Source organism: Triticum dicoccoides, chromosome 2B (genome assembly GCF_002162155.2).
Source record: "Triticum dicoccoides isolate Atlit2015 ecotype Zavitan chromosome 2B, WEW_v2.0, whole genome shotgun sequence".
Lineage (NCBI taxonomy): Eukaryota > Viridiplantae > Streptophyta > Magnoliopsida > Poales > Poaceae > Triticum > Triticum dicoccoides.
Window position 1 is genome coordinate 700,733,701 of NC_041383.1, and position 20,748 is coordinate 700,754,448.

The following is a 20,748-nucleotide window of genomic DNA, read 5'->3' on the forward strand; positions in this document are numbered from 1 at the left end:
CGAGGGTTTCCGGCTCGTCGCAGAGGAGCTTGTGCTTGAGGAGGGTGCCTTCTCGGCACCCAGCGGTGAAGTACTCGATAGCCTGCACCTCGTGCACGCCCTCGCAGGAGTTCCGAAGCTCGCCCCATCACGTGAGGTAGTCGCGTGTTGACTCGTCAGGGCCTTGCACGCACAAGGAAAGCTGGCGCGGCTTGGGAGGTCGCTTGTACGTGCTCGTGAAGTTGCGGATGAAGGCCTCGATGAAGTCGACCCAGCTGTTGATGCTGCGGGGCTTCAGTGAAGGAAATATGCCCTAGAGGCAATAATAAAGTTATTATTTATTTCCTTATTTCATGATAAATGTTTATTATTCATGCTAGAATTGTATTAACCGGAAACATGATACATCTGTGAATACATAGACAAACATATAGTCACTAGTATGCCTCTACTTGACTAGCTCATTAATCAAAGATGGTTATGTTTCCTAACCATAGACATGTGTTGTCATTTGATTAACGGGATCACATCATTAGGAGAATGATGTGATTGACATGACCCATTCCGTTAGCCTAGCACTTGATCGTTTAGTATGTTGCTATTGCTTTCTTCATGACTTATACATGTTCCTGTAACTATGAGATTATGCAACTCCCGTTTACCGGAGGAACACTTTGGGTGCTACCAAACGTCACAACGTAACTGAGTGATTATAAAGGAGTACTACAGGTGTCTCCAAAGGTACATGTTGGGTTGGCATATTTTGAGATTAGGTTTTGTCACTCCGATTGTCGGAGAGGTATCTCTGGGCCCTCTTGGTAATGCACATCACTATAAGCCTTGTAAGCAATGTAACTAATGAGTTAGTTACGGAATGATGCATTACGTAACGAGTAAAGAGACTTGCCGGTAACGAGATTGAACTAGGTATTGGATACCGATGATCGAATCTCGGGCAAGTAACATACCGGTGACAAAGGGAACAACATATGTTGTTATGCGGTTTGACCGATAAAGATCTTCGTAGAATATGTGGGAGCCAATATGATCATCCAGGTTCCGCTATTGGTTATTGACCGAGAATAGTTCTAGGTCATGTCTACATTGTTCTCGAACCCGTAGGGTCCGCACGCTTAAGGTTTCGATGACAGTTTTATTATGAGTTTATGATTTTTGATGTACCGAAGGATTTCGGAGTCCCGGATGAGATCGGGGACATGATGAGGAGTCTCAAAATGGTCGAGATGTAAAGATCGATATATTGGACGACTATATTCGGAGTTCGGAAAGGTTCTGAGTGATTCGGGTATTTTTCGGAGTACCGGGGAGTTACGGGAATACGGGGGAAAAAGTATATGGGCCTTATTGGGCTTTAGGGGAGAGGAAGAGGCAGGCCGCACCCCTCCCATTGACTAGTCCGAATTGGACTAGGGGGAGGGGCGGCGCCCCCTCCTTCCTTCTCTTCCCTCTTCCCCTTCCTTGTCTCCTACTCCTACTACTTGGAAGGACTCCTAGTTGGACTAGGAAAGGGGGAATCCTACTCCCGATGGGAGTAGGACACCCCTAGGGCGTGCCTCTCCCCTTGGCCGGCCCCTCCTCCTTGCTCCTTTATATACGGGGGCAGGGGGCACCCCATGACACAGAAGTTGATCTACGGATTGTTCCTTAGCCGTGTGCGGTGCCCCCCTCCACCATATTCCACCTCGGTCATATCGTCATGGAGTTTAGGCGAAGCCCTGCGCCGGTAGAGCATCATCATCGTCACCACGCCGTCGTGCTGACGGAACTCATCCCCGACACTTTGTTGGATCGGAGTCCGGGGATCGTCATCGAGCTGAACGTGTGCTGAACTCGGAGGTGCCGTATGTTCGGTACTTGGATCGGTCGGATCGTGAAGACGTACGACTACATCAACCGTGTTGTCATAGCGCTTCCGCTTACGGTCTATGAGGGTACGTGGACAATACTCTCCCCTCTCGTTGCTATGCCATCACCATGATCATGCGTGTGCGTAGGATTTTTTTTGAAATTACTACGTTCCCCAACAGTGGCATCCGAGCCTAGGTTTTATGCGTTGATATTATATGCACGAGTAGAACACAAGTGAGTTGTGGGCGATACAAGTCATACTGCTTACCAGCATGTCATACTTTGGTTTGGCGGTATTGTGAGATGAAGCGGCCCAGACCGACATTACGCGTACGCTTACGCGAGACTGGTTTCAACGTTACGAGCACTCGTGCTTAAAGGTGACTGGCGGGTGTCTGTCTCTCTCACTTTAGCTGAATCGAGTGTGGCTACGCCCGGTCCTTGCGAAGGTTAAAACAGCACTAACTTGACGAACTATCGTTGTGGTTTTGATGCGTAGTTAAGAACGGTTCTTGCTAAGCCCGTAGCAGCCACGTAAAACTTGCAACAACAAAGTAGAGGACGTCTAACTTGTTTTTGCAGGGCATGTTGTGATGTGATATGGTCAAGACGTGATGCTATATTTTATTGTATGAGATGATCATGTTTTGTAACCGAAGTTATCGGCAACTGGCAGGAGCCATATGGTTGTCCCTTTATTGTATGAAATGCAAACGCCCTGTAATTGCTTTACTTTATCACTAAGCGGTAGCGATAGTCGTAGAAGCAATAGATGGCGTAACGACAACGATGCTACGATGGAGATCAAGGTGTCGCGCCGGTGACGATGGTGATCACGATGGTGCCTTGAAGATGGAGATCACAAGCACAAGATGATGATGGCCATATCATATCACTTATATTGATTGCATGTGATGTTTATCCTTTATGCATCTTATCTTGCTTTGATTGACGGTAGCATTTTAAGATGATCTCTCACTAATTATCAAGAAGTGTTCTCCCTGAGTATGCACCGTTGCGAAAGTTCTTCGTGCTGAGACACCACGTGATGATCGGGTGTGATAGGCTCTACGTTCAAATACAATGGGTGCAAAACAGTTGCACATGCGGAATACTCAGGTTAAACTTGACGAGCCTAGCATATACAGATATGGCCTCGGAACACGGAGACCGAAAGGTCGAGCGTGAATCATATAGTAGATATGATCAACATAGTGATGTTCACCATTGAAAACTACTCCATCTCACGTGATGATCGGACATGGTTTAGTTGATTTGGATCACGTGATCACTTAGAGGATTAGAGGGATGTCTATCTAAGTGGGAGTTCTTAAGTAATATGATTAATTGAACTTAAATTTATCATAAACTTAGTCCTGGTAGTATTTTGCAAATTATGTTGTAGATCAAATAGCTCGTGTTGTTGCTTTCATATGTTTATTTTGATATGTTCCTAGAGAAAACTGTGTGTAAAAATGTTAGTAGCAATGATGCGGACTGGATCCGTGATCGGAGGTTTATCCTCATTGCTGCACAGAAGAATTATGTCCTTAATGCACCGCTAGGTGACAGACCTATTGCAGGAGCAGATGCAGACGTTATGAACGTTTGGCTAGCTCAATATTGTGACTACTTGATAGTTTAGTGCACCATGCTTAATGGCTTAGAATCGGGACTTCAAAGACGTTTTGAACATCATGGACCATATGAGATGTTCCAGGAATTGAAGTTAATATTTCAAGCAAATACCCGAGTTGAGAGATATGAAGTCTCCAACAAGTTCTATAGCTAAAAGATGGAGGAGAATCGCTCAACTAGTGAGCATGTGCTCAGATTGTCTGGGTACTTCAATCGCTTGAATCAAGTGGGAGTTAATCTTCCAGATAAGATAGTGATTGACAGAATTCTCTAGTCACCATCACTAAGTTACTAGAACTTCGTGATGAACTATAGTATGCAAGGGATGACGTAAACGATTCCCGATCTCTTCGTGATGTTGAATTCGACGAAGGTAGAAATCAAGAAAGAGCATCAAGTGTTGATGATTGACAGAGATCACTAGTTTCAAGAAAAGGGCAAAGGGAAAGAAAGGGAAACTTCAAGAAGAATGGCAAACAAGTTGTCACTCCCGTGAAGAAGACCAAAGCTGGACCAAAGCCTAAAACTGAGTGCTTACACTGCAAAGGAAATGGTCACTGGAAGCGGAAATGCCCTAAATATTTGGTGGATAAGAAGGATGGCAAAGTGAACAAGGGTATATTTGATATACAGGTGTTTGATGTGTGCCTTACTAGTGTTTATAGTAGCCCCTGAGTATTTGATACTTGTTCGGTTGCTAAGATTAGTAACTCGAAACAGGAGTTGCATAATAAACAGAGACTAGTTGAGGGGAAGTAACGATGAGTGTTGGAAATAGTTCCAAGATTGATATGATCATCATCGCACACTCCCTATGCTTTCGGGATTAGTATTAAACCTAAATAAATGTTATTTGGCGTTTGCGTTGAGCATGAATATGATTTGATCATGTTTATTGCGATAGGGTTATTCATTTAAAATCAGAGAATAATTGTTGTTCTGTTTACATGAATAAAACCTTCAATGGTCATACACCCAATGAAAATAGTTTGTTGGATCTCGATCGTGATGATACACATATTCATAATATTGATGCCAAAAGATGCAAAGTTAATAATGATAGTGCAACTTATTTGTGGCACTGCCGTTTGGGTCATATCGGTGTAAAGCGCATGAAGAAACTCCATAAAGATGGATTTTTGGAATCACTTGGTTATGAATCATTTGATGCTTGCGAACCGTGCCTCATGGGCAAGATGACTAAAACTCCGTTCTCCGGAACAATAGAACGAGCTACTAACTTGTTGGAAATAATACATACCGATGTATGCGATCCAATGAGTATTGATGCTCGTGGCAAGTATCGTTATTTTCTGACCTTCACAAGATGATTTGAGCAGATATGGGTATATCTACTTGATGAAACATAAGTCTGAAATAGTTGAAAAGTTCAAAGAATTTCAGAGTGAAGTGGAAAATCATCGTAACAAGAAAAATAAAGTTTCTATGATTTGATCGTGGAGACGAATATTTGAGTTACGAGTTTGGTCTTCATTTGAAACAATGTGAAATAGTTTTGCAACTCACGCCACCTGGAACACCACAATGTAATGGTGTGTCCGAACGTCGTAATCGTACTTTACTAGATATGGTGCAATCTATGATGTCTCTTATCGGTTTACCACTATCGTTTTGGGGTTATGCATTAAAGACAGATGCATTCACGTTTAATAGGGCACCATCTAAATCCGTTGAGACGACACCACATGAACTATGGTTTAGTAGTAAACCTAAGCTGTCGTTTCTTAAAGTTTGGAGTTGCGATGCTTATATGAAAAAGGTTTTCAACTTGATAAGCTCTAACCCAAATCGGAGAAGTGCGTCTTCATAGAATACCCAAAAGGAAACTGTTGGGTACACCTTCTATCACAGATCCGAAGGCAAGATATTCGTTGCTAAAAATGGATCCTTTCTAGAGAAGGAGTTTCTCTCGAAAGAAGTGAGTGGGAGGAAAGTAGAACTTGATGAGGTAACTGTACCTGCTCCCTTATTGGAAAGTAGTTCATCACAAGAACCGGTTCCTGTGACAACTACACCAATTAGTGAGGAAGCTAATGATATTGATCATGAAACTTCAGATCAAGTTTCTACTGAACCTTGTAGGTCTACCAGAGTAAGCGCACCAGAGTGGTACGGTAATCCTGTTCTGAAAGTCATGTTACTAGACCATGATAAACCTACGAACTATGAGGAAGCGATGATGAGCCCAGATTCCGCGAAATGGCTGGAGGCCATGAAATCTGAGATAGGATCCATGTATGAGAACAAAGTATGGACTTTGGTGGACTTGCCCGATGATCGGCAAGCCATAGAAAATAAATGGATCTTCAAGAGAAAGACGGACGTTGATAATAGTGTTACTATCTACATAGCTCGACTTGTCGCAAAAAGGTTTTTGACAAGTTCAAGGTGTTGACTACAATGAGATTTTCTCAACTGTAGCGATGCTTAAGTCTGTCCAAATCATGTTAGCAATTGCCACATTTTATGAAATCTGGCAAATGGATGTCAAAACTGCATTCCTTAATGGATTTCTTAAAGAAGAGTTGTATATGATGCAACCAGAAGGTTTTGTCAATCCTAAAGGTGCTAACAAAATGTGCAAGCTCCAGCAATCCATCTATGGACTGGTGCAAGCATCTCAGAGTTGGAATATACGCTTTGATAAGTTGATCAAAGCATATAGTTTTGTACAGACTTACGGTGAAGCCTGTATTTACAAGAAAGTGAGTGGGAGCACTACAACATTTCTGATAAGTATATGTGAAAGACATATTGTTGATCGGAAATAATGTAGAATTATTCTGCAAAGCATAAAGGAGTGTTTGAAAGGAGTTCTTTAAATGAAAGACCTCGGTGAAGCTGCTTACACATTGAGCATCAAGATCTATATAGATATATCAAGACGCTTGATAAGATTTTTCCAATGAGTACATACCTTGATAAATTTTTGAAATAGTTCAAAATAGAACAGTCAAAGAAGGAGTTCTTGCCTGTGATGCAAAGGTGTGAAGTTGAGTAAGACTCAAGACCCGACCATGGCAGAAAATAGAAAGAGAATGAAAAGTCATTCCCTATGCCTCAGTCATAGGTTCTATAAAGTATGCTATGCTGTGAACCAGACCAATTGTATACCTTGCTCTGAGTTTGACAAAGGAATACAATTTTGATCTAAGAGTAGATCACTGGACAGCGGTCAAGAATATCCTTAGTGAGGACTAAGGAGATGTTTCTCGATTATGGAGGTGATAAAAGAGCCCGTCGTAAAAAGTTACAACGATGCAAGCTTTTACACCAATCCAGATGACTCTAAGTCTCAATTTGGATACATATTGAAAGTGGGAGCAATTAGCTAGAGTAGCTCCGTGCAGAGCATTGTGGACATAAGAATATTTGCAAAAATACATACGGCTCTGAATATGAAAGACCCATTGACTAAACTTCTCTCACAAGCAAAATATGATCATACCTTAGTACTCTTTGGGTGTTAATCACATAGCGATGTGAACAAACCCTTTGGGTGTTGATCACATGATGATGTGAACTATGGGTATTAATCACATACAGATGTGAATATTGGTGTTAAATCACATGGCGATGTGAACTAGATTATTGACTCTAGTGCAAGTGGGAGACTGAAGGAAATATGCCCTAGAGGCAATAATGAAGTTATTATTTATTTCCTTATTTCATGATAAATGTTTATTATTCATGCTAGAATTGTATTAACCGGAAACATGATACATGTGTGAATACATAGACAAACATATAGTCACTAGTATGCCTCTACTTGACTAGCTCATTAATCAAAGATGGTTATGTTTCCTAACCATAGACATGTGTTGTCATTTGATTAACGGGATCACATCATTAGGAGAATGATGTGATTGACATGACCCATTCCGTTAGCCTAGCACTTGATCGTTTAGTATGTTGCTATTGCTTTCTTCATAACTTATACATGTTCCTGTAACTATGAGATTATGCAACTCCCGTTTACCAGAGGAACACTTTGGGTGCTACCAAACGTCACAACGTAACTGGGTGATTATAAAGGAGTACTACAGGTGTCTCCAAAGGTACATGTTGGGTTGGCGTATTTCGAGATTAAGTTTTGTCACTCCGATTGTCGGAGAGGTATCTCTGGGCCGTCTCGGTAATGCACATCACTATAAGGCTTGCAAGCAATGTAACTAATGAGTTAGTTACGGAATGATGCATTACGTAACGAGTAAAGAGACTTGCCGGTAACGAGATTGAACTAGGTATTGGATACCGACGATCGAATCTCGGGCAAGTAACATACCGATGACAAAGGGAACAACGTATGTTGTTATGCGGTTTGACCGATAAAGATCTTCGTAGAATATGTGGGAGCCAATATGAGCATCCAGGTTCCGCTATTGGTTATTGACCGAGAATAGTTCTAGGTCATGTCTACATTGTTCTCGAACCCGTAGGGTCCGCACGCTTAAGGTTTCGATGACAGTTTTATTATGAGTTTATGAGTTTTGACGTACCAAAGGATTTCGGAGTCCCGGATGAGATCGGGGACATGACGAGGATTCTCAAAATGGTCGAGACGTAAAGATCGATATATTGGATGACTATATTCAGAGTTCGGAAAGGTTCTGAGTGATTCAGGTATTTTTCGGAGTACCGAGGAGTTACGGGAATACGGGGGAAAAAGTATATGGGCCTTACTGGGCTTTAGGGGAGAGGAAGAGGCAGGCCGCACGCCCCCCCCCCATTGGCTAGCCGAATTGGACTAGGGGGAGGGGCGGCGCCCCCTCCTTCCTTCTCTTCCCTCTTCCCCTTCCTTGTCTCCTACTCCTACTACTTGGAAGGACTCCTAGTTGGACTAGGAAAGGGGGAATCCTACTCCCGGTGGGAGTAGGACACCCCTAGGGCGCACCTCTCCCCTTGGCCGGCCCCTCCTCCTTGCTCCTTTATATACGGGGGCAGGGGGCACCCCTTGACACAGAAGTTGATCTACGGATCGTTCCTTAGCCGTGTGCGGTGCCCCCCTCCACCATATTCCACCTCGGTCATATCGTCGCGGAGTTTAGGCGAAGCCCTGCGCCGGTAGAGCATCATCATCGTCACCACGCCGTTGTGCTGACGGAACTCATCCCCGACACTTTGCTGGATCGGAGTCCGGGGATCGTCATCGAGCTGAACGTGTGCTGAACTCGGAGGTGCCGTACGTTCGGTACTTGGATCGGTCGGATCGTGAAGACGTACGACTACATCAACCGCGTTGTCATAACGCTTCCGCTTACGGTCTACGAGGGTACGTGGACAATACTCTCCCCTCTCATTGCTATGCCATCACCATGATCTTGCGTGTGCGTAGGAATTTTTTTGAAATTACTACGTTCCCCAACATTCAGACTGTTCAACCATGTCCGGGCCGTGCCCTGGAGCATGAGTGGAACATACTTCACGGCAACTCGCTTGTTGCCGTTCGTTATGTTGACGGCCGTGGAGTAATCAACTAGGCAGTCTTCCGGCTTCACGGAGCCGGTGTACTTGGGTGTGTCTCGGGGGAGCGTGAACCGTTTGGGAAAAGGCTCGTCTCGGATGCGGGGTCCAAAGCAAGGCGGACCCAACTCATCTTCTTCTTCCAGCGCCAGAGATCGGTGGAGTCGGTCGATCCGGTGGCGAGCGTCATTTTCTCCGACTCCCTCTCGGCGGCCAAGGCGGCCACCGAGAGTCGGATGCTCAACAGGCAGCGGGGAAACTCGCCGTTCTCTTCTTGGTGGGGGAGGCAGGTAGTCGTCCTGCCGCTCCATAGCTCTCGGACGGCCGTCTTGGTCATGCTTGATGGTGATGCGAGTCCGACTGCGACTGACAGCCGGATCTTTGTCTTTTCTTCCGCGGACTCCACCAGTCGGCGTCCGAGACATCGTGCCTTGATCTCGGCGGGGAGGCAAGTCGTCATTCGGTTGTTACGGCGCATCTGTGCGGCCGCCGGCCGCGTTCTGTGCAGCAACCGCGTCGAGGAGTTGCTGGACTCGCTCCGTCATCATGCGGCGCTCTTCGCCTTCGAAGTTCTTCAGCTCGTCAGTCGCCGCTTGAGCGGCACGGATGTTCTCCGCAGGGGTGGCGTATACGGGGCGATTGGCCCCGAACAAGTCGGCGATGGTCATGCCGCGTTGCCGGACCGCGCCTAGGCGGCTAGGCCCAGTCGGAGCCGGCGAGCCGCCCACGGCGCGATCCATTCGCGCTGGTAGGCTTCTGACAAGCGCCACATTCTCGCCAGCTTCTTGGCGCCTTTGATGATCTGAAGGTGGCGTGTCTCCAGCATCTCGGCATCTGCGTCCTCTGGAATAGGCGCAGTCAGGCCTTGCAGAGCCGCGTCGAGCGGGTCCTGAGCTCTCTCACCGGAGCGCTCATCATGACTGATGACGAGCACCTCCGTGACGGCGCTTCCGCCGCTCTCCTTGTGAGGAAGCGGCTCATCGTAGACCACCATGTTGGTGGGGAAAGTGTCAAGCGACACGGTGTCAGAGTCGACCAGCATCGGGTCGGTGCAGCCTACGGACTCCAAGTCCACGGCAGGCTCGCCGGTGACGTGGAGTTGGTCGAGGAGGCCCACGAGGAGGCTCTCGGGGCCACCCGTGCCTGCGTCGGACGCAGGCTCGTTGGAGAGGCAAACCTCGCCGACAAGTTCGGGAGGCAGCTCGCTGCACAGGCGGCCTCAGCGCCGCGCGGCGCGTCGATGCAAACTCCGTCTGGCGAGTCTGGCTGGCTGCGCTCGCCAGGGAGGAAGAGGGTTTCCATCCAGAACAGATCTCCGGACGACGGTGCACCAGGCCCCACGGTGGGCGCCAAATGTCGGGGGTTGGTGCGACATATGCCAAAGGATGGCTTATCATGGTGGGGGCGAGTAGAACGTCGCCGGTGCCTGGAAACGGGATGAGGCGAAGACATGCACGCCGGCGGATCTTACCCAGCTTCAGGGCTCTCCGAGGAGATAACACCCCTACTGCTGCTCTACGGGGTCTCCGCATGGTCAGTAAGGCAAAGTGAATATAAGGGTGCTCCTAGAGTTGTTTCTGGAGGTAGGAGAGGGCAAGGCTAGCTCTCTCCTTCCTATGGGGTCTGTCTAGTGCTAATGGATGCGAACCCTTTGCATGGGTGCCCTGGGGGGTTTATATAGGCCTACCCCCAAGGTTACAATGGTAAAACCGGCTGGGGCGGGTCCCAGCCATCTGTCTCTCAGGCGCCGTCTTCTCCGCCGACTCCTGGGGCCCGCCGACTGGTCTAGTACGAGGGCGTCAGCCCGCGTCCGCCGCGGACGGGTCTTGCCGGCTGCAGATTACTGTAGTCGTGCTTCTAATGACGCGGGCTTGGTCACGGGGTCATGGCAATAGCGCCGCCGCCTGGCGGGCGATCACTGTCGCCATTCCCCCGTCGCGTCTGGTTAATTGCGTGTGGGGCCCGTGGGAGGGGGCGGCCGACTCCCGGGGGCCAACTCCCAACGGGTCTGACTCTCGGCACGCTCGCCGTCTTCGACACTCTCGCTGACTGGTAGGCCCCGCCATCTCCAGGCCGTACAGACAGTCCGTCGTGGATATAGGGCCCCGCCCCAAGGGCTGATGTCAGGGCTGGCATGGCAACAGTGCCGCGCCGGGCGGAGATCTCCGTGGGTATGGCGCACTGTGGCCATGCCTGCCTTTAATTATCGGGGTGGTTGGAGTCGCGGGCCGACTCCCCATAGTCGGCTTCCTTGGAGTCGCCTTTGGGGACTCGGCTTGTCTAGGAGTCGCCTCTGGGGACTCGGCTTGTCTTGGAGTCGCCGCAGGTACTTGAGGGGCGCAGTCTGCCCCGATGTCTTGAAAGGTTCTGGGACTCGGGTTAGCCTACCCGTGGCCCATTACTCCGACAATCTTTCAACACAATTTTCTCTAGGAACACATCAATATAAACATATGAAAGCAACAACGTGAGCTATTGATCTATAACATAATTTGCAAAATACTACCAGGACTAAGTTCATGATAAATTTAAGTTCAATTAATCATATTACTTAAGAACTCCCACTTAGATAGACATCTCTCTAATCCTCTAAGTGATTACGTGATCCATATCAACTACACCATGTCCGATCGTCACATGAGATGGAGTAGTTTCAACGGTGAACATCAATATGTTGATCATATCTACTATATGATTCACGCTCGACCTTTCGGTCTTCGTGTTCCGAGGCCATATCTGTTATATGCTAGGCTCGTCAAGTTTAACCTGAGTATTCCGCATGTGCAAGTGTTTTGTACCCGTTGTATTTGAACGTAGAGCCTATCACACCCGATCATCACGTGGTGTCTCAGCACGAAGAACTTTCGCAACGGTGCATACTCAGGGAGAACACTTCTTGATAATTTAGTGAGAGATCATCTTAAAATGCTACCGTCAATCAAAGCAAGATAAGATGCATAAAGGATAAACATCACATGCAATCAATATAAGTGATATGATATGGCCATCATCATCTTGTGCTTGTGATCTCCATCTCCGAAGCACCGTCGTGATCACCATCGTCACCGGCGCGACACCTTGATCTCGATCGTAGCATCATTGTCGTTACGCCATCTATTGCTTCTACGACTATCGCTACCGCTTAGTGATAAAGTAAAGCAATTATAGGGTGTTTGCATTTCATACAATAAAGCGACAACCATATGGCTCCTGCCAGTTTCCGATAACTTCGGTTACAAAACATGATCATCTCATACAATAAAATATAGCATCACGTCTTGACCATATCACATCACAACATGCCCTGCAAAAACAAGTTAGACGTCCTCTACTTTGTTGTTGCAAATTTTACGTGGCTGCTATGGGCTGAGCAAGAACCGTTCTTATCTACGCATCAAAACCAGAACGATAGTTCGTTAAGTTAGTGCTGTTTTAACCTTCGCAAGGACCAGGCGTAGCCACACTCGATTCAGCTAAAGTGAGAGAGATAGACACCCGCCAGCCACCTTTAAGCACGAGTGCTCGTAACGGTGAAACCAGACTCGCGTAAGCGTACGCGTAATGTCGGTCCGGGCCGCTTCATCTCACAATACCGCCGAACCAAAGTATGACATGCTGGTAAGCAGTATGACTTGTATCGCCCACAACTCACTTGTGTTCTACTCGTGCATATGACATCTACGCATAAAACCTGGCTCGGATGCCACTGTTGGGGAACGTAGTAATTTCAAAAAAAATCCTATGCACACGCAAGATCATGGTGATGCATAGCAACGAGAGGGGAGAGTGTTGTCCACGTACCCTCGTAGACCGTAAGCGGAAGCGTTATGACAACACGGTTGATGTAGTCGTATGTCTTCACGATCCGACCGATCCAAGTACCGAACGTACGGCACCTCCGAGTTCAGCACACGTTCAGCTCGATGACGATCCCCGGACTCCGATCCGGCAAAGTGTCGGGGATGAGTTCCGTCAGCACGACGGCGTGGTGACGATGATGATGTTCTACCGACGCAGGGCTTCGCCTAAGCACCGCAACGATATGACCAAGGTGGAATATGGTGGAGGGGGCACCGCACACGGCTAAGGAACGATCACGAAGATCAACTTGTGTGTCGGGGATGAGTTCCGTCAGCACGACGGCGTGGTGACGATGATGATGTTCTACCGGCGCAGGGCTTCGCCTAAACTCTCCGACGATATGACCGAGGTGGAATATGGTGGAGGGGGGCACCGCACACGGCTAAGGAACGATCCGTAGATCAACTTGTGTGTTTCTAGGGTGCCCCCCTGCCCCCATATATAAAGGAGCAAGGGGGGAGGCCGGCCGGCCCTAGGGGGCGCGCCAAGGAGGGGGGAGTCCTCCTCCTAGTGGGAGTAGGACTCCCCTTTCCTAGTCCCACTAGGAAGGAGGAAGGGGGAAGGAAAGAGAAGGAAAGGGAGAGGGAAAGGGGGGGCCGCGCCCCCTCCCCTAGTCCAATTCGGACTCCTCAAGGGGGGGCGCCACCTCCTGGGCTGCCGCCCTCCCTCTCCCCTCAGGCCCACTAAGGCCCATTACTTCTCCCGGGGGGGTTCCGGTAACCCTTCGGCACTCCGGTTTTCTCCGAAACCACCCGAGAACGCTTCCGGTGTCCGAATATAGTCGTCCAATATATCAATCTTTATGTCTCGACCAATTCGAGACTCCTCGTCATGTCCGTGATCATATCCGGGACTCCGAACAAACTTCGGTACATCAAAACTTATAAACTCATAATAAAACTGTCATCGTAACGTTAAGCGTGCGGACCCTACGGGTTCGAGAACTATGTAGACATGACCTAGAACTATTCTCGGTCAATAACCAATAGCGGAACCTGGATGCCCATATTGGTTCCTACATATTCTACGAAGATCTTTATCGGTCAAACCGCATAACAACATACGTTGTTCCCTTTGTCATTGGTATGTTACTTGCCCGAGATTCGATTGTCGGTATCCAATACCTAGTTCAATCTCGTTACCGGCAAGTCTCTTTACTCGTTACGTAATGCATCATTCCGTAACTAACTCATTAGCTACATTGCTTGCAAGGCTTATAGTGATGTGCATTACCGAGAGGGCCCAGAGATACCTCTCCGACAATCGGAGTGACAAATCCTAATCTCGAAATACGCCAACCCAACATGTACCTTCGGAGACATCTGTAATACTCCTTTATAATCACCCAGTTACGTTGTGACGTTTGGTAGCACCCAAAGTGTTCCTCTGGTAAACGGGAGTTGCATAATCTCATAGTTACAGGAACATGTATAAGTCATGAAGAAAGCAATAGCAATATACTAAACGATCAAGTGCTAAGCTAACGGAATGGGTCAAGTCAATCACATCATTCTCCTAATGATGTGATCCCGTTAATCAAATGACAACTCATGTCTATGGCTAGGAAACTTAACCATCTTCGATTCACAAGCTAGTCAAGTAGAGGCATACTAGTGACACTATGTTTGTCTATGAATTACACATGTATTATGTTTCCGGTTAATACAATTATAGCATGAATAATAAACATTTATCATGAAATAAGGAAATAAATAATAACTTTATTATTGCCTCTAGGGCATATTTCCTTCAGTTTTACCATCTTCAAATATTAGATGTTCGCTTACACACTGGTCCTATACTTGAAGGTAACAATAATCTAGTTAGCCTGCGGCATTTTGTTGGAGAAAATGAAGTATACTCTTCCATTGCTGGCATTGGTAGCATGACATCACTTCAAGAGCTACATGATTTTAAAGTTCAGTTTTGTTCTAGAGGCTTTGAGATATCACAACTCCAATGCATGAACGAGCTTGTACAACTTGGGGTGTCTCGACTTGATAGTGTTAAAACCCGGGAGGAGGCTTATGGGGCAGGGCTAAGAAACAAGGAACACTTGGAAGAGCTTCACTTGTCCTGGAAGGATGCATATTCAGAGTATGGGTATCTCAGTGACACTAGATTTGAATCTTCTGCAAACATGGCAAGAGAAGTGATTGAGGGTCTTGAACCACACATGGATTTAAAACATCTACAAACATCTCGGTATAATGGTACCACTTCACCAGCTTGGCTTGCCAACAATATCTCAGTTACCTCACTGCAGACGCTTCATCTTGATGATTGTGGAGGATGGAGAATACTTCCATCTCTGGGAAGTCTTCCGTTCCTTACAAAGATGAAGTTGAGCAGCATGCGGGAAGTAAAAGAAGTATTGGTTCCTTCACTGGAGGAGCTAGTTTTAATTAAAATGACGAAGTTAGTGAGATGCTCAAGCACTTCTGTCGAGGGTCTGTGCTCCAGCTTAAGGGTACTGCAGATCAAAGATTGTGAAGCATTGCAGGAGTTTGATCTGTTTGATAACGATGATAATTCTGGAATCACTCAGGGATCATGGCTGCCCGGTATTAGGAATTTGATTCTGGATTATTGCCCTCATTTGGAAGTGTTGAAGCCTCTTCCACCTTCAACTACCTTTTGTAAGGTACTCATCAGAGAAGTTCCAAGATTTCCGTATATGGAGGTATCATCTGGTGAAAAGTTACAAATTGGGAATACTGATGGCTACAGAGGCAATGGTTTTGATGGATTTTCTGATGAGTTGAGGATACTGGATGACAAAACTTTGGCATTCCATAATCTTGGAAACCTGAAATTGATGGAGATATTTGGTTGCAGAAATCTAAGGTCTTTTTCGTTCGAAGGTTTTAGTCATCTTGTCTCTTTAGCAAGTTTGACAATAATAGACTGCGAACAACTTTTCTCTTCAGATGTGTCGCCAGAGTATACCCTTGAAGATGTGACAGCTATGAACTGCAACGCCTTCCCATCTCTTAGAAGTCTCCGTATTAACTCATGTGGAATAGCGGGGAAGTGGCTATCGCTGATGCTTCAACATTCGCCCATATAACAACAGTACTGTTACCGATGGAACTGGAAGAGGAAGAAAACAGTCTATTAACAACAGTACTAACATCAGGAAATCCAGATGAGGCATTGACCTGGTTAGTTCGTGACGGATTCTTGCAAATTCCATCAAATCTCATCGCCTGTCTCAAGAAGATGACTATTAGTAAGTGCCATCGTCTAAAGTTTAACTGGGGCAAGGACTGCTTCTCTGGATTTACCTCGCTTGAGCAGCTTAAAATTTGCGGAGACTTGCTGTTTGTGCATAATGACGAAAGTAATGACCGGGCAAATGGAAGTTTTTCTATGTTCGAAAAGGAGGATCAACCCCTGGGGGCGAACGGAAGATGGCTCCTCCCGACATCACTTCAGGAACTTGAAATCGGGTTCTTGTGTTACCAAGAAACGCTGCAACCCTGCTTTCCTAGAGATATCACCAGCCTTAAAAAGTTAATTGTAGATTCCATCCAAGGTTTGCAATCTCTACAGCTGCACTCATGCACGGCACTGGAAGAATTGGTAATTTCCGGCTGTGGATCGCTCACCGTCACTGAACTAGAGGGCCATCAGACACCCCTTGGCAGCCTCGGGCGTTTGAATGTATCGGACTGTCCTGGCTTGCCGCCATGTTTGGAGAGCTTTTCAACGCTGTGCCCTCGGCTGGAAAGGCTTTGCATCGATGACCCATCTGTCCTTACCACGTCATTCTGCAAGCACCTCACCTCCCTGCAAAGTCTACAACTTGATTGCTTGGAAGTGACGAGACTAACAGATGAGCAAGAACGAGCGCTTGTGCTCCTCAAGTCACTGAAAGAGCTCGAGATTCTTTATTGTTCTGATCTCATAGATCTTCCTGTGGGGCTGCAGACCCTTCCTTCCCTCAAGAGTTTGAAGATAGAAGGGGGTCGAGGCATCTCAAGGCTGCCGGAAGCAGGCCTCCCACATTCGCTGGAAATCATATTTTGCAGCAAGAAGCTAGAAGATGAATGCAGGCGGCTAGCAACATCTGAAGGCAAGCTAAAAGTAATTATTATTTGATTTTCAATATGTGAATTAATTACGCGAATGAATTGTTGTGGACATGTTTCCGTCCGCATGCACAAATTGTACGGCTTGGATGCTCTTGAGTTAAAGTTGTGTCATATACCATGTTATACTCAGAGTCGACATACCTTCATAAATGTGCAGTGTGCTCTTTCCAGAATGAGCGTTTCAGTAAGCATTCAAGCTGCTCAACATATATCATGTACTCCATCCGTTCCTAAATACTCCCTCCGTCCCAAAATTCTTGTCTTAGATTTATCTAAATACGGATGTATCTAGTTATATTTTAGTGTTAGATACATCTGTATATAGATAAATTTAAGACAAAAATCTTGGGACGGAGGGAGTATAAGTCTTTGTAGAGATTTCTGTGAACCACATACGGATGTATATAGATGCATTTGCTCATTTTGCTCCGTATGCAGTCCATAGTAGAATCTCTACAAAGACTTGTATTTAGAAACGGAGGGACTAACCGCTAAACACGTATGTTTTGTTGTTTGTTATTCATTCATGTCGCCTTGACAACTGAAAAGGACCAGTTTTCATTTCCTTCTTTTTTACAAGGAGAATTTTCATTTCCTTGATTAGAGAGGGAACTGCAAAGATGAATCCGACAATGCACATGCAGTATGCTCCAGTGCCTTGAACAGAGCAGACAAGCATGTCGCAGATTTGCACTTTCAGAGATCAGGATGGACTTGCCACTTGCCAGCAGACACCTTATGTGTGCTTTAAATTTGTATACACGAAACTGCGTCCTGTAGTTTCAATGCTGATTACTGGTTATATTCCTTGTGATAGAACCAGAAGCTACTTCTGTGTGCGTGGTCGTTTGTGATGCCTGAAAGCCATGTTGCACTTCTGTTAGTGGTAGTTCCCTTTGCTGGACAAGAGATTAGCACATTGACATGATAACTGATGGGGTGCTCAATTTTTCTACTATTAAGAATCTCGTCAGCTATAAGAAAATAAAGAAGACATGGTGCTGCAGTATATATAGAGGAGAAATGATCGCAGCATCTCGCACAACAATTGCAGCTGCATTGATCATTTCGACCATGTAAGCACTTGATGAACCGTAACAATCCCTGCAAAGAAAAAAAGAACATTCGCAAGGGGCAAATTTGCCACACTGGCAAACAAAAGCAAAGTAACTCAGAAATATTTGAATGCAAAATTAACTCAGAAATTTGCACCAGCGCACCAAACACGTTTTACTGGCACTCAAGTTAAATGTTGGGAAAAGCTTACAGCAAAAGGAAGTTGTCTTACCCAGTAATGACAAGCCAGTTAAAAATAATACATACTCTAACTGAAATAAAGGGTATAATTTCAGAAAAGGCGAGCAGCGTCACCAGGACAAAAGAGTCCCAATCAACTCAGGTTTGCATGGCTACTGAAATTTTTATCGTTTATATACCTCTGAGAAAGATTAAACCATTCTCATATCAATATAAGTCACCAGACAAAGATGAAAACGATGATTTCAACATTTTCTTACTCTGATGTGATAGTTATGTCGCCCATAAGCTTTAAGTACACAACAGATGTGCTACAGAAAACACATCAATACAAAAGCCACATTCAGATAGGAGGCCAGATGAAAAGACATGGACATCCCAGAAATAAGTACTCGCATCCTCCACCTACTAAAATCCTACTGTTAGAACTAACCTCCTCTACACCAGAGAACGAGCATTGCCAACTTCTGAGGCGCTGTCCCCTGAGCTCCCTGACCCTGAACCTGAACCTGTAAATGGGCATTGTAGGAAGTTTAATTCATGAAGAATAAACGATGTTTCTGGAAAAGGGGAAGAGTAAACAGTGAGTTCGACAGTACCGCTGGATGAAGAATAAACGGTGTTTCTCAAAAAGGAAAAGAAGAAACAGCCGCTGCGACAGTATCACTGAGCATGAAGAAGAACACCAGAGACACTCGTATCCTCAGCACCATTCTCGGCCTCCACTGATTGGTTAGTCAGCGGTCTCATACTCAATATCTACATACTCACCCACCTGCTCAGCCACCACTGCACTCGTCATCTCGGGATTCTCGCTCTCCTGTAAATAACAAAACAAAACAGAACAATTGAGAGTCCAATTTGCATATGCACTAACTGAAAACGAGAATAACACAGTAGAAACAGCACCATTCGCAGCCTCAGAGCGCCAGCGCCATCGTCGGCCTCGGCAATGTCCTTCTGCAGTAAGGACCTAGCCGCAGCGCTTCCTCATAGCCGCCCGGAGCTTCGCCGGAGGCGGGGGGAGGTTCTCGTGCGGCGCCCTGCTGCTGCTCCTGCTGCAGCGTGTAGATGGACAGCGGGAGGAGGGCGCGGACCTGGCCTAGCGTGTAGATGGTGTAGATGTACTCGCGATGGGCTAACCTCGCCGGCCGGAACGTGAGGCAACCGGGCGGCGGCGAGCCACCGGATATAGGAGCTGTCCAGTATGTAACAGAAAGAAGAGATGAAAAGACAAGTGGAACAACACAATCACCCTCCCTCTCCACTCCCGCAGCCGGGCAAATCCTCTTCCCGCCTTCTGTCCTCCCCAGCCGCCGCCAGGGTCGCCTGGCCGGCGCAGGCGGCGGCGGGACTTCTCGCCCTCTCGCGCATGGGAACTGGTGCAGGCCGGCTTCCATGGGCCTAGGCGCCGCGGTCTGGTGGGATCATGCGATCGCCCACGCGAGTCAGACGTGAGCTGAGGCCCAGATAAGCAGTTTTCTGGTCGGTTTTCAGACGTTTTTTTTCCTATGTAGATTTTCTGGTCGTTTTTCATATTCTGTTTTTATCCTTTTTATTTTATTTTCTTCTCTTCTCCTTTTTTCTGATCTTATTTTTGGTTTTTCAAATTCTTGAACATCTATTTGACATTTCTTCTATGTGTTGTTCCCCGGGCTTCTGGTTTTTATGGGTTTTCTATTTTTCTCCATCGCCTTTTTATCGGAAAAACTGTTCATTTGTGCATTCTAAAAACGTTCGGTGTGTATTAGAAAAGTTCACCTATAGTAAAAAAGATCATCATATATTAGAAATACTATTTTTCTATGGAAATTTGTTTGTATATACAAAATTTTTATTAGATTAAAAATGTTCACCATATATTAACTAATGTTCAATGTATATTATCTAAATTTCAATGTATATTGTAAAAAAGTTCACCGTGCACTGTAAAAAAGTTCCTAGTATATAAAAAATGTTCATTGTATATTAGAAATCCACGGAGAGATCGTGCTTTCTGTCTTCAATTCGAGGGATCGATCGTGAAGGGTTCTAGGGATTTCATCAACGATCTAACCAACTCTTTTTCCAATGCAACTCAAAGTTGGTAACGATTCGATCAATGCTTGTTTGCATCATCATAGTGAGTCAGCAGTATGATCTGTAGGATGATTTTTTTTGTTTTTTACTATGTTTCCCAATATATATTTGGTTGAACGGTCCTTCGGGCCACCTCCCTATGGTGTTTTCGATCACACCCATGTACCATGTCTCAGGCGCTGCCTCGCGCGCGGCGGGAGATCTGGGGCGCGTCCTTTGGCCCTGGCCAGGTTGCTTCGCTCACGTCAGTTGGGCCCGCATGTACACCAGACTCGGCTTGTGACCGTCCACTCCGTCGACGGGCGAGCCGGGTCGCCCTGTCAGCATCCTTCGGCCCCAGCCGGGGTGCTTCGCTCGAGCTATCTGGGCCCGCGCGTGCGCCCGGCTCAGTGTGTGACCGTCCACCCAGCCAGCCCTAATGGCCATCCGGCCATGGGTCGTGGAGGTGAGAGGCCAGGCAGCGAGAGGTTGTTTCACTGCCATA

At 46.4% G+C, this 20,748-nt stretch overlaps 1 long non-coding RNA gene and 1 pseudogene across 1 annotated transcript; one reads left to right on the forward strand and one right to left on the reverse strand.

The window, feature by feature from the left end:
- The window catches only part of LOC119361180, a 47,984-nt pseudogene extending 31,049 nt beyond the window's left edge, over nucleotides 1-16,935 (forward strand).
- A 1,643-nt stretch (nucleotides 16,936-18,578) lies between these two features.
- Nucleotides 18,579-19,284, reverse strand: LOC119368382. Its single transcript, XR_005176622.1, has 3 exons — nucleotides 19,095-19,284; nucleotides 18,785-19,005; nucleotides 18,579-18,694 (listed from the first exon to the last, which is right to left on the reverse strand). It is a non-coding gene; the product is annotated as an uncharacterized LOC119368382 (long non-coding RNA).
- Between the last annotated feature and the right edge of the window lie 1,464 nt (nucleotides 19,285-20,748).